General features: G+C 50.1%; 1 protein-coding gene across 2 annotated transcripts in view; it reads right to left on the bottom strand.

Moving 5' to 3' along the window:
- The window catches only part of NR3C2 (nuclear receptor subfamily 3 group C member 2), a 214,155-nt gene extending 210,190 nt beyond the window's left edge, over positions 1 to 3,965 (bottom strand). For both annotated transcript variants that reach the window (XM_037396421.1, XM_037396430.1), the window contains exon 1: positions 3,855 to 3,965. The gene's annotated coding sequence lies outside the window, so the exon portion shown is untranslated. The remainder of the gene's footprint in view (positions 1 to 3,854) is intronic.
- Between the last annotated feature and the right edge of the window lie 8,465 nt (positions 3,966 to 12,430).

The following is a 12,430-nucleotide window of genomic DNA, read 5'->3' as shown; positions in this document are numbered from 1 at the left end:
TTTAAAGGAACTGGCTCATTAGAACTGCAGAAACTCAAGTGCCAATAGTTACAAGTATTACGAAGATATTTTTTCCTTTCAGAATATATTAGTTTTCCAGTATTTAATTTGGTGTTTAATCCCTTAACACTACTTAAAAACGCTATTTTAAGCAAAATTATAAAAACAAAGCAAAACAAAACCCTTAAAATGAATGACTCCAATACTTCTTTGCCCTTACTTACTATAACTATGGCCCTACGCCTACATTCCCCTCAAGCACAAATTTTATTAGAACATCATCATGTGTAGCAAATCACATTCCTATAGTCGAAAATTTTCAGACAGAAGTGCCCACTTTCACATAAAGTCACTCCCAGATAATCACCTACCCCTGATTTAAGTGCAGAGCAAGCCTAATTCCTAGAGAAATCAATTGCAGCTGTGAGTGACCAGCATTTCTAAACCCAGGAAACTTAGTTAAGGCTTAAAATTAGCACGTAAGTGAATTTTAACCCTCAGAACCAGCAGCAGAGCCATTGCATACCAGGAAATCTCAGTTATAGGCCTAATGTTACACCGGTGCATAAGCTTTGTAGTGACTTCTCCCACAGCAGCAAGTTTCAAACTTCACACATAATCAATAGGTGAGCACACTTTAAAACTCCAGAAAATAAAAATCTGGGTCACGCAAAGGAAAAAAGATACATGAAAATGCCCTGGTCCTGCACGTCTAGAGAGGCGCTGTCTAATAAATATATCCAAGAGGCTCAAAAACCAGCAGAGAGATTATTTGTGGCCTGATATAAGTTTGGTTTAAAATGACATTATAAATTTGTAAGAATGCAACAGCAAAAAGATTTTTGGAGAGTGCTGGTTTCTGACACCTCTTAGCGCCTCGGTGGATACTAGAACTGAATAATCATCTCATGGGCTGCTGATAGCATACGGGTTTGCTTTCCTTCTTCTTCTTTTACACAGAACTTATAACAACTTGACGAGCATGTTTATCCGCGGTACCCACACTTCACCTACTGCACAGACATGCCTTTTCACTAACTTTCACTATGCAAATCCGACTGTGGGCTAAACCATCCACCGACCACAGAAGCCGAGTCCTGTTCCATACCAGAACCGAGACCATCACCATACGATATTTTGCAGAATAAAGCTCGTATTGTAAGCACAGCAGTTTTTCCAGACACCCCCACCCCACAAGAAGCACTCGAGTCACATATTTCACCCCCAAACATATCAACAAATACAGCCCTCTGCAGTACACATCTCCAATCAATCAGGCATGAAACCAGTTTCGCAGCAACAGACAAATAAAAAATCAAATGGTACCTGGTATCCCTGCAACCAAAAGGTCACCTAGCTACAGGAAAACCCGAAGGAAAGCCAGGTTCATAAATACGAAAACGATGGCTCAAGCAACCACACGATTCTTATTTCTGGGTGTTTGCAAACAAAATTTTCTTGAAGTTTCACCGCCTGCCAGCCGCTTCACCGACACAAAACTGCCCACGGGACCCGAGTTGCATCCTCAGAGATGGGCTGGGGCTTCCCCGCGATGTGCAAGGCGGGCAGCCGGGGGGGTGGCCCGGGCGCTCCGTCCCCGCACACACACACACGCGTGTGCGCAGCCCCGCAGGCGGCGCGGACGCTTATCGCCCTGCCTGCCCTGGGCTCGGCGGGGCATCACCGCGGCGCCCGGGCACAGGGCACCGCTTTGCCCACCTAACCGCCCCCCCCCCCCCCCCCCGCTTTCCTGCAGGTACAGTCCGGATTGTCACGCGTGGGGGAAGCGAGCAGCGGGCGGGAGCGAGCTATCTCGCAGGCGTCCGCCGGGGGTCGGCCTGAGGCGGGGGGGTGTGTGGAATCCTGAGAGCCCCAAACCGCCCCGCCCGCCGCCCGGACCCCCAAGCGATGCGGAACAGCGCTTTTTTCCGCGCAAACGCCGTTCCCCACCCCCCACAGCGGAGAGGCTCTGGGTGACATCGTGACACCCCCCCCTCCCCGCACACGGAGGACACGGAGGGGGGGGGGGGGCCCGGTGCCGAGCCACGAAGTGCCCCGCCCCCCTGCCCCCCCCCCCAGTGCGGGTCAGGGTCAGGAGCGGCGCCCCCCTCCCCGCCGCCCCGGCCCCGGGGTACCTGTTGCGGCGGGGCGCGTCTCCGAGCCCCCGCCAGCGCGGAGGGCGGCGCGGAGCGGAGGGCGGCGCGCAGCGGAGCGGAGCGGCGGGGCGGGCGGCGCTCACCCCCCTCCCCCGCCTGTCCGCCCTCCCTCCCGAGGCGCGTTGCGCCGCGCCGCCCGGTGACACGGAGCGGCACCCGGGAGGGGACGGGAAAAGGTGCCAAGTCCTTTAAAAACATGTCACATGCCCAGATAAAGTTCAAGTTTACGTCCCGCCCGCCGCCCGCCCTCATTGGCGGGCAGGACGCGGAGCGCCGCGCGGCTGGGGCTAGGCCGCCGCCCCATTGGCTGGCTCGCGCCGTCAGTCACCCGCCGGGCGACATGACTGATACAAAGTTGCTGCGACACAGGCTGGAAAACGCATCTCCTTAAAGCCGCAGGGGCCGCCGAGGCCGCGCAACCCCGGCCCTGCCGGGGGGGGCCGGGCGCCCCCCGCTGTGCTGCCCGCCCGCCCGGAGGAGCCCCCGGGGGAGGCCGGCGCGGCGGCTGGCCGGGGCCCCCCGCGGGCAGGTGAGGTGCGCGGGGCGCGGCCGCCCCCGCCCGGTGCCCGCGCCGGCGGCAGGGCCGGGCATCGCCTCTCCGCCGGCCCGGGATTTCCGCCTTTCAGCGGCGCATGAATTTGCACGGTACCGATGCAGCGGTGATTTAACTCAAAAATAATAAAAAGAAAAATAATTAAAAAAAAAAAAAGAGGGAGCGCGCGAGCGGAACGGCGGCGGTGCGCGGGAGGGTTCAAGGACTCGTCCTCCGCGCTCCGCCGGGCTGGCTCCGCTCCGCGGCAGCCGCGCATCCCGCCGGGCGCCCTCGCCCGCTGCCCCCCCCACACCCAGCGGCAGCGACCCAGACGGCCCCCGGCTCCGGGGTGCTGCCGACCCCCCCGGCGCCCGCGTCCCGGCTCCAGGAATACCCTTTTCCCAGGGAAAGGAAAAAAAAAAAAAAAAAAAAAGACAAGACGCCGAGCAAACTTTCAGGCGCTGCGGTCCCAACTCGCTCTGTAAATAACGCCCCCAGCCCCCGGCGAGCGGCCGGCAGTCGCTGACGCACGCTCCCGAACGGCCCCCCGCCCCGCCGAGCCCCGCTGCCAGCCCCGGCCCCGACTCGACAGCCCCCTCCCGGTGCGCCCCCGGCCCGGCGGGGACAGCTCCGCGGCCCGGCGGGGTGCCAGAGGTGCCCCCGGGAGCGGGGCGGGGGGCTGAGCCCGCCGGGGGAACGGCAGCGCCGCGCACCGCGCCGGGGCAGCGCGCACCTTCGCCCCAAGCCGCCCCCTGCGCGGCCGCCCGCCCGCAAACGCGCGGGTCCGCGTACGCGCCGCCCAGCGCGGTTTGTATTCGGGAGCCACCGCGAAAGCGCAAACATGCCCAGGATTCGGGCTGTCACGTGCCCCTCTCATTTTCATAAGCTGCCAAATATCGACCCGCACTCGCGGCCCCGGCGGGTACGGGCCGAGGCGGCGGCTCCCAGCGCCGGCAGCGCGACCCGCGGAGCGGCAGCGGCCGCCGCCGCGCTTCCCCCCCGGCGCTGGCGCTGCCGAGCAATGGACGTGTCCTTCCCGCGAAGTTTTCACTGATGGGGACGGGACTGGCCGTGACCTGGATAAGCCGGCTGGTGTGGCGGCCACCCGCCCGGCCCCCGCCGCCCGCCCCCTCGGCCCCCCGCGCAAGGGTCCGCGCTGCACTCACCTCCCCTACGACATGGTGGCGCGGCGGGAGGAGGCACGGCCCCCAGCTACTGCCAGCAAACCATCCGAGAGCCCGCACCGCCACAACAGGGAAAGGAAAAAAAAAAAAAAAAAAAAAAAAAAAAAGTACGCGGAGGAAACGCCGGGAGCGGGGCCGGGCAGCGGGAAGGGCGCTGCTGGCGGGGCCGGCGGGAGGGGGCTGCGGCGGCGGCGGCGGCAGGCGGCGGCGGGGTGCCCGCGGCTCGGCGCGGCGCGGCTGGGCGGACAGCTCCCACCATGGACGCCTAGGTGGGTGGGTGTTCCCGCGGGTCACACCCTCGCCCGCCGGCGGAGGGGAGCGGGGGGTGGATCCAGCACCGGCGAGGAGGGGGGGGGGGGATTTGGGGAGGCGGGGGGAGAAAGAGGGGCGGGGGAGGGAGGGAGAGAGACACCCTCCGAAAAAGAAAAACCAAACCCGAAAAAAAAAAAAAACTTATGTCATTCCAGGTAAAACTCCCATCTGCGCCACCAAGGAAGAGGAGGGAGGAGAGTGGCGAGGGTGTAAACTTTTTCCTCCCCCCCGCCCCCCCGGTGCCGCCCGGCCCCTCGCAGCGCCCGGCGGCCGCGCCGCCCCCGCCGCCCCCTCCCGCGCCGCCCGCCCCGGCGGCTCCCGGCGGCTCCCGGCGGCGCGGCGCCGCGGGGTTTCTCACGCACGGAGCCCGCCGCCGCGGTTCCTGGTTCGCGGAGCCGCCGGAGGAAGGGAAGGAGGGCGGGCGGCAGGGAGGCAGGGCGGGCGGCGGGGGAGGAGTGTCTCCCCGCGCCCTTCCCCAGGCGGAGCGTCTCTCCCGGCGGCGGCGGCGGCGGCAGCAGCGGCAGACCCCCCCACCCCCCCGGCCCCATCCGACCGCCCCGCTCGGCCCCGGGGCAGGATTGCGGGAGGAGGCTGCGCCCCGCGCGCTGGGCCTGCGCCCCCCTCCGCGCCCCGCCGGCCGGGGGGAGCCGTGCCCCCCCCGCCCCCCCCCCCGGGCCCCCCCCCGCCCCCCCCGCTGTGCCCTTGTCACCCCGGGGTGCCGCCGGGGGGGGGGCGCGTCCCCGCGGCGCTGCTGCGGTGGGTCAAACCCAGCCGGGGGGGGGGAACGAAGTCGACACCCCGGCGCTAACGGCGGTACTGCTTTTAAATTAGTATTTCACTTGTGGCTGAGGTCTTTTAAAACGGTTGCAAGTTCAGGGCATTGGATGTTGCTTCATTTAACCGTCTTAAGGTGAAAAATGAGGCGTCGGCGGGAGGAAAAAGTTGACCCTATTTTAATACCCTCGGTGGAGTCTTTTAAACATGGAAAAGGACGGCTTGCAGGGAATGATACCTGTGCCGGAGCCGCGGCTGGATCAGGGCCTTGGAAAAGGCGAGAATTTTGTCAGCTGTCCCTTGCATCCATCAAAGTTTGTGGGTAACTTGATAAATGCTAAACAGGGAAGCGTAAAGTGCTGGTAAGGCCAGACTTGGAGATAACGGCGCATTCAATAGCTTAATTTCACAATTAGTTTACTGTATTATTGGAAGCAAATCATAGTGCACTGTGCCTACACCAGGGCTCTATTTTTAGCCATAATGTAGCTAAACCAGAGGAACCTACTGAGATGTATTATAATATAGAATGTGAACAATTCTGTTCTCTCGCTTTTTTTACTCATTTTGTGTCATAAATCTGGTTTGGAATACAGTTGATCTATTAATTGAGCAGAGCTGCCGTGGATGGGTTGGAGGCTGCAGTTCCCAGGCAGAGGAAAGTTGCACGCAACTGTGCAAGTAACCCAGCAAATCAGTCGTGCAAAAAGCACCCAAGCACTTTGGCTGGTCTATCAATAACTGCCATACCGAGCACAACGATTTTTATGTTAATTTATAGTAACGGGGTATTTGGCTGATTGGTTGCACTTCTCTTGTCTTACTCTTCCTGCTATTCTTTTTTTTTTTTTTTTTTTCTTCTCCAGGGCAAAGGTGTACATGAAAAAGGCATCTGAAATGCCTGGAGGTAGCCTCAGTCTTTGTGTTGCATCATCTTTTTTTGGTTGTTATTTTGTTGTTTTTTTTTTTTTACTTTAAGAACAAAAAGGAGAGTGAAAAGAAAATTGAGGGAATATATCTCTCCTCTGTCTTAATACCAAATGTTTGATTTGTCTTTTTCCCCCATTGTGTTATATATACAGAGATGGCTGCTGAAAGAATAAAGCACCTTTCCCAGTACTTGCAAGATGCTCACAGATTTGCCACAAATTCAGTAGAAACCATTTGTTTTCTGCTTGTGGTTCACAGGAGCACTTAGCTTTTTAGTGGTTGACACTATATCTATTTTTAGCAGCATTTTAACAGCTGTCACTAACAACTACGATCTCATCTTGAACGGGGAAGGGAGATTATCTGTTTTATTTAAAAAACCAAACTACATAATTTTCAGATTATGAAACGCAATTTGGATCTTTATCTGTGAAGAGAAAAGGCTATCTTTTCTCATTATGCCGATTCCATGAAAAAAAAAAAAAAAAAAAAAAAAAGACCTGTATTTGGCTTGATAAAATAAGGAATGGGCTTTGCAAGGTTTGGAAATAATGCTGTTCAAAGGCATACAAACATATATGTATAGAGAGCACGTTTCAAATTCTGTTAAAAGCAGTCCCGTTGCTCCCTTCTGCAGCTGTGTTGCGACTGGGGAAACTGCAAAGAGTCAAGTCGTAGTTTTCCAAGTAGGTCAAGAGGAGCAGCACGGACACCTCGGATGAGCAATTCTCTTCCCTCACGTTAGATTTTATAAGAGGTTAACTCATGTCAGACACATGGCACTGAAAGCAGCAGACAGACAAGTGTAAGCCACCCTGTAGCAGATGTCATCTCTGTTCCTAAAGATAGTGGTAAATTTGCTATGGATAATGAATTACAAAACGAGATAATGCTGAAACTCGGCAAGTGTCAGATTTTACCTTCTCCTATGCCCAGGAAAGTGAGTGAATTGGTATGAGGGGCTGCAGGAGCAGCAGTGTAGTGTAAAAGCAGCCTACTGTACTGTCTTACTTAGAGGTCATGTGCCCTATTTTGAGAACTGAACCAAAGCGGATGAAGTTTTGAGTTGGTTCCAACTAAGGCAGCTGGGCATTTCCCACTTCTCTCCAGCTCCAGCCCAGGAAAGCTGGCGATCACATGGTCACATATATTATTCCTTTACCCCATGTTATTCACCTTAGATTTCCTTCTTTTTTTTTTTTTTTTTTTTTTTATGCCTTTTGGCTCATGTGGTTTTGATTATTTGAGATTTATAGCCGATTGGGAGGAGCTGCATTTCAGGAAGATGCTGGAAAAACATTGGGGATGACAGGTGGGAATTTACTTTCCCTGTCCAACAGGTGTGAGTCTTCCAAGAGAGGAGTCCGCAGCCTTCTCCAACTCACCCGTTGTGTTAAAGCTGGCTTCCTGAGCTATGCTGAAAGTCTTTAGAATTCTGTACGAGCTCTGGGAAAACATAAGTAAGCATGTTTTCTACATGGTAGGTTTAATGTTCTCCGAGATATCAATATTTTATATATTTAGTCTAATTCTGAACAATTACGTTTCATAATAATAGATAAATCTTTTAGCTGAGCAACAGAACATGTTCCCTTTTAACCTGGATTCTTTCTTTTCCATCTTTTTTCCTTTTTTTTTTTCTTCTTTTTTTAATGCTCCTTAATGGCCCATGTTATAACTGTGGTTGAACCACATCTAAGTATAGTACAATCGCATTTCTAATGCACATTGGCATTAGCAAACTCTTGCTTGTGTAAAGGGCCAAGACATGCATTTCAAAACACAGTTTTCCAATACATTTAAAATCGCAGTTTTTATTGATGGTTAGCACCAATAGTTTCATCCGATTCAAAATGAAAACGTCTCACAAAGAATTACTTGTTGTGAGTAATAGGTCTGGTTGACAATGGTAGGGCAAACAAAGCATGAGGAATAACACATAGGCAGTACTTCATATTTTTTGTAGTTTTAGTATTGTCATACCTACTTACATTGTTTATCATCAACCTCTCTCTTGTTTACTATTTGCACTATTGGAAGAAAATGCTATTTGTAAAAAATCCAGAACACAGAAAAAAATACCGTCCATCACAGAATGCAGGCTTATCTCAATATACTGAATTCCAAACTATAAAAGTAGTGGCATATAATTGTATCTTAATGTTCATATATACCTACTGGCATTTTTAACAATATCAGATGGTAACTCATACCGTAATCTGATTAAATTTTGTAGTAATCATAATGGTGCTGCACCTATGCCAAAAATTCAGACATAGCGTTTAACAGCAGTAAAAATAAGGAGAGCAAATAACACCCTCCAGCACTTAATAAACATATCAAATGCAAATTGGAGGAAATTATTTAATCACTCTATAGGCTAGTAATTTTGATGATTATTCACAGTTCTAGTAGCAATATTTAGCGTGGAACAAGTTAGTAACCAAAATCATCATGACACTAAGGTTGTAAGTAGAATTTGAAACTTGCTGTGTAGAGGAAAATTACCTTCCTGATTGAATGAAGGTGCAGCTTTACAGTTCTTTCAGCAAAAGGAAAATTCTGAAGTAATTTTCCAGATCTTCTATAATCCTGAAATTACCTGCTCTCAGATATTATGCAGTGAGAGATGGTGTGGTATTAACCCTGCATGATCACATTCATTTAGAGACTTGAAAGACCTTTGTTTTCTAAATTTTTAAAAAACTTTATTTCCTGGAAAGAGAGATTTCAATGAGCTTTCCCCAAAGCATACAGCAAAGAAGGGACTGAAGAGATCAGTGCTATGAAACTGAGTTAGACTGCTCAAGAAAGTGTTAATTTAACATGTGCCAAGACAGAAAAGGAAAAAAAAAATATATCTATTGGTTGGAACTTGCACTGCTTTTCCTAAATAGATGTCCTCTGTTGATTTTTTTCATGTATTAAATACCCAATTGTGCGTAGGCTATGGTCCAGCTGAAGGAGTCATTCGTTTAACGTGCCAACTTGGGCCCAGACGGGCAGTTGATCTTGCATGATATGGAGGGTTGGCCCTTGCTGGATGCATGTTGATTTACACAGATTTGGTTAAGAAAGGAATGTATTTGCCACAAGGAACCATAACTTGGTGTTCTGAGGAAGCGTCCTGGCTTTGAATATGGCTCTCACACCAGAATTTGTCTGGCCTAGACTAAATATCGGTAATGAAAGGTCGTGCATTCCAAGATTTTCCCGCTGTCCTCACCAGTACTGGGCCCACAAGGCCCAGTGACAGAAATTTTGACACATTGGATGGGTTTGTCTTAATGGCTCCAAACACACGCAAATAAACAGAGTGATTTGCAGGTCAGAGTAGATACCCTCACCACACCAGCTGCCTGGCCATGGTTTATTCTCTTTTGGTGTGAAATTAAGTGACAGCCACACAGCTTGGTTTCCAAAAACGATGCTGTCTGTGTCAGTGCTTGTACAATCCTGGTGCCTGCAGCATCCAAGTACTGCGCAGACATATTTCTTCTGAGCTCTGGAAAGAAGAGGAGCATTATCGCCATTTTATAGACAGGGAGTGGAGGAGCAAAGAGGTGGCAGGGTTTATCTGAGGTCCCCTAAGAAGCCTGTGACAAAGCTCGGTACTTCCCAAATCACAGCTCACTGCCTTTCATCACAAAACCAGATTTCCTTCTCAGCTGTTGCCTTCCCAAGATTGCTGCGTGAGCACGAATGACGTACAGTTAAAACACATTTGATTGTTGTCTGGGGAAGGCAAGCGCACCGTGGTCTGTTTGAATGTATTCATTACCAAATATATTTAGAAACCCCATATTGTTGGGGCTTTTTACCGTATGGATTAGCAGCAGCTGCTGAAGACTGACGTTACCTTGCCTGCTCGAGCCTGGTCAGAAGAGTCACATTCCATGAACGTGCAAGAATTTCTGGCATGAATTCTTGGACATGCACATTTACATTTTGGCTTCTGTGCATGCTGTTCACAGCACTCACCACCTTTGAACTCTGCTTTTCATGAGTAATTCCGACAACGAGATTCATTTCTTCATATATACATGGAAAGCAAACACAAAAGAGGCAGGAACGTGGCCAAATTAAAGTAATTTCAAATGTTTCTTCTTTATTTATTTATTTTGCATTCCATTCTCAGCTCTGACTAGACAGTCACAGAGTAGAAATTACATCCCCCTCTCAAGATTTCTAAAGGAAGATCAACTAGGACTCAAAGGAAATCTTGCCTGTTTGAGAAGCAAAATTGGGCCAGGGCAGGAATGATCGAAGGTTTAGGAAACAAGAATTTCTCCCAGCGTGGTTCAGTTATGTCCCCTATGCATGACTTAAAAGTGAAAAAAAGGAGCCTATCAGAAATCTTGTGTACAACAGCTGCACGTAAGACGTGACTACTCCTAAATGTAAGGTGAGGTACTGGCCTTTTGAATCTGGTTCCTTTGGTTCTGTTCTAGGGAAGAGACCCCTGTCACCTCAGTGCTAATCTTGCAGGTGAGCTTCGCTTTCCAAGGCCTGAGCATTGTTCTTTTCTGCAAGAGGAATGCATAACAGCGAAAGGAAGCAGAGGGCTGTTTAAGGAACCAGAGATGCTGAGTTGGATTTGCAGTATTTATACTACTTTTGTGTCATTGTAGCAATAGCAATTGTGACGTGATTTACACTGTCAGGAGAGAAAGTATTAGAGCTTTTTTGACTGGGAATCATAAACAGACAGAGAGATAAACTAAGCAGTATGCTCCGTGTGTGCGTGGTTATTTCAGAGCTTGTACTGAAGGGTGTCTAGTTCTACATGGGTGCTTCCTTGTAAACCCATTGTGGAGAACAAATGAGTCCCAGGGACTGTCGTTCCTTGTTGATCATCAGTGGGCGTAGATGCAGTAGATGTAAAGGTCTATGACTCACTGAACTTGCTAAGGTGAAACCAGAAGAGAGTAGATAATTGCACCATTATGAAAAGAATTATCACAGTTTGATTACAGAAAAAAAATATCTTCTGATGGTGCCGTGACTCTTGGAACTAAAATAGGGGATGGGACCAAAAGTGAGGAGTTTATATCAAGGAATGACAAAGTGTCCCCTTTAATTGATCCATTTTAATTGGACGTGCCAAAAAGATGATTTCTAGGACTGAAGGTATAACGGGTCAAAACAGCCTAAGGTAATTCCCTATGCCAATTCTGATTAAAATAAAAAAGAAGACTAATCAAAGAGACAAATTGACATGGACAAGAATTTTTTTAATCCAGAGATTGCTGGAATACTTCATAAAAGAGATAATGCGACCTCCTGCCTTATGTACAAAAAAGATACTGAGTTCAAAATTGCCCCATCTAGTTTAATAATCTGTAGATCGAAGGGAGGGATTGCAAGTAATCCAGATGGGTATGAGAACTCCAAATACTCAGGGTGGTATGAAGGCATTTCCATTTGACACAGTGAAGAATAATTTGGTGTCACGTAACCCAGAAAACATGTATCTAAAATGTGGAAAGTATTTGGGCAATTAAGAACAAGAAGCGAATAGGGTATAAATTAATGGGTATCTATGACCTTTATAGAGTACATAAAACCTGGAAGGATGGTTTTCATACCAGTTAATGACATCATAAGATGACTAAAGTTTTGGCTGCAAAGGCCAAATGAAAACAACGATGCATGTGAGCATGGAAAGCAGTGGTATCTCCCCATTAATGGTGGTGTGGCACAGAAGGATACCCACCCACCCACCCATCCATCCATCATCCATCCATCCATCCCAGCTATATCAAAGACTTGAAGCACACCAATAAAAGCTTGTCATTTTCTCTTTCCATGTGGGTCTTTGTGGAAGTTTTAGTAGTGGTATCTGCTGAAGTGGGTACTTGGGGATGTACCACAAATCTTCGGGAAATAAGACCGACGAAACAGGGGCCTTGGTGGAGCACTCCTTCAGGAGGGGAGAGGCTCCATTTTTATGGGGCACAGAACTAAAAGAGGGCCAATGTCAGCACTGATATGGGGGGGCTCAGCATCCTGGCTAAGAGAGCAGGGGGATCCCCACAGTCTCGAACTGGTCCCCTCTTCCTGTGAAACCCCTTCGCCTGCAGCAGGTGGAGTGTCCATGGTGAGACAGAACTCTAAATACAGGGTGGGTTCTGTAGTGTGTGGCCCAGGATCACTGCCCTAGGGAGATGGAGAATTGAGAACAGTAGTGGTCAAAACAGGATAGAAGTGGAACTGGAGAAAGGAGGCAGCAGAAATGTCCTTCATTTGAAGCATCCCTTTGATAATTCCCTGTTTGCTCAGGCTGGGACCAGGGCTTCAGGGATATGGTTTGGTGGGAAGAGACTGAATTATCATCTTAGGGATTGTAACAGAGGGGCGATCGTTCACAAGTCTCATACTGAAAGTTTATTTCCATAAGGGTGGGAAAGGATTGGTGAAGATATATCGATCCTCAGGTGGAAAGGTAATGTTATATGGTTCACATGAAGTGAGGAAGGTGTTTCTCTAAGAAAAGTTGCCTTCACAGCCAACATTTGAGGCTCTCCAACACTATGTTCCAG

This window comes from Falco rusticolus, chromosome 1 (assembly GCF_015220075.1).
Source record: "Falco rusticolus isolate bFalRus1 chromosome 1, bFalRus1.pri, whole genome shotgun sequence".
Lineage (NCBI taxonomy): Eukaryota > Metazoa > Chordata > Aves > Falconiformes > Falconidae > Falco > Falco rusticolus.
Note: the sequence above shows the minus strand (reverse complement) of the source record. Positions and strands in the feature narration are given on the sequence as shown.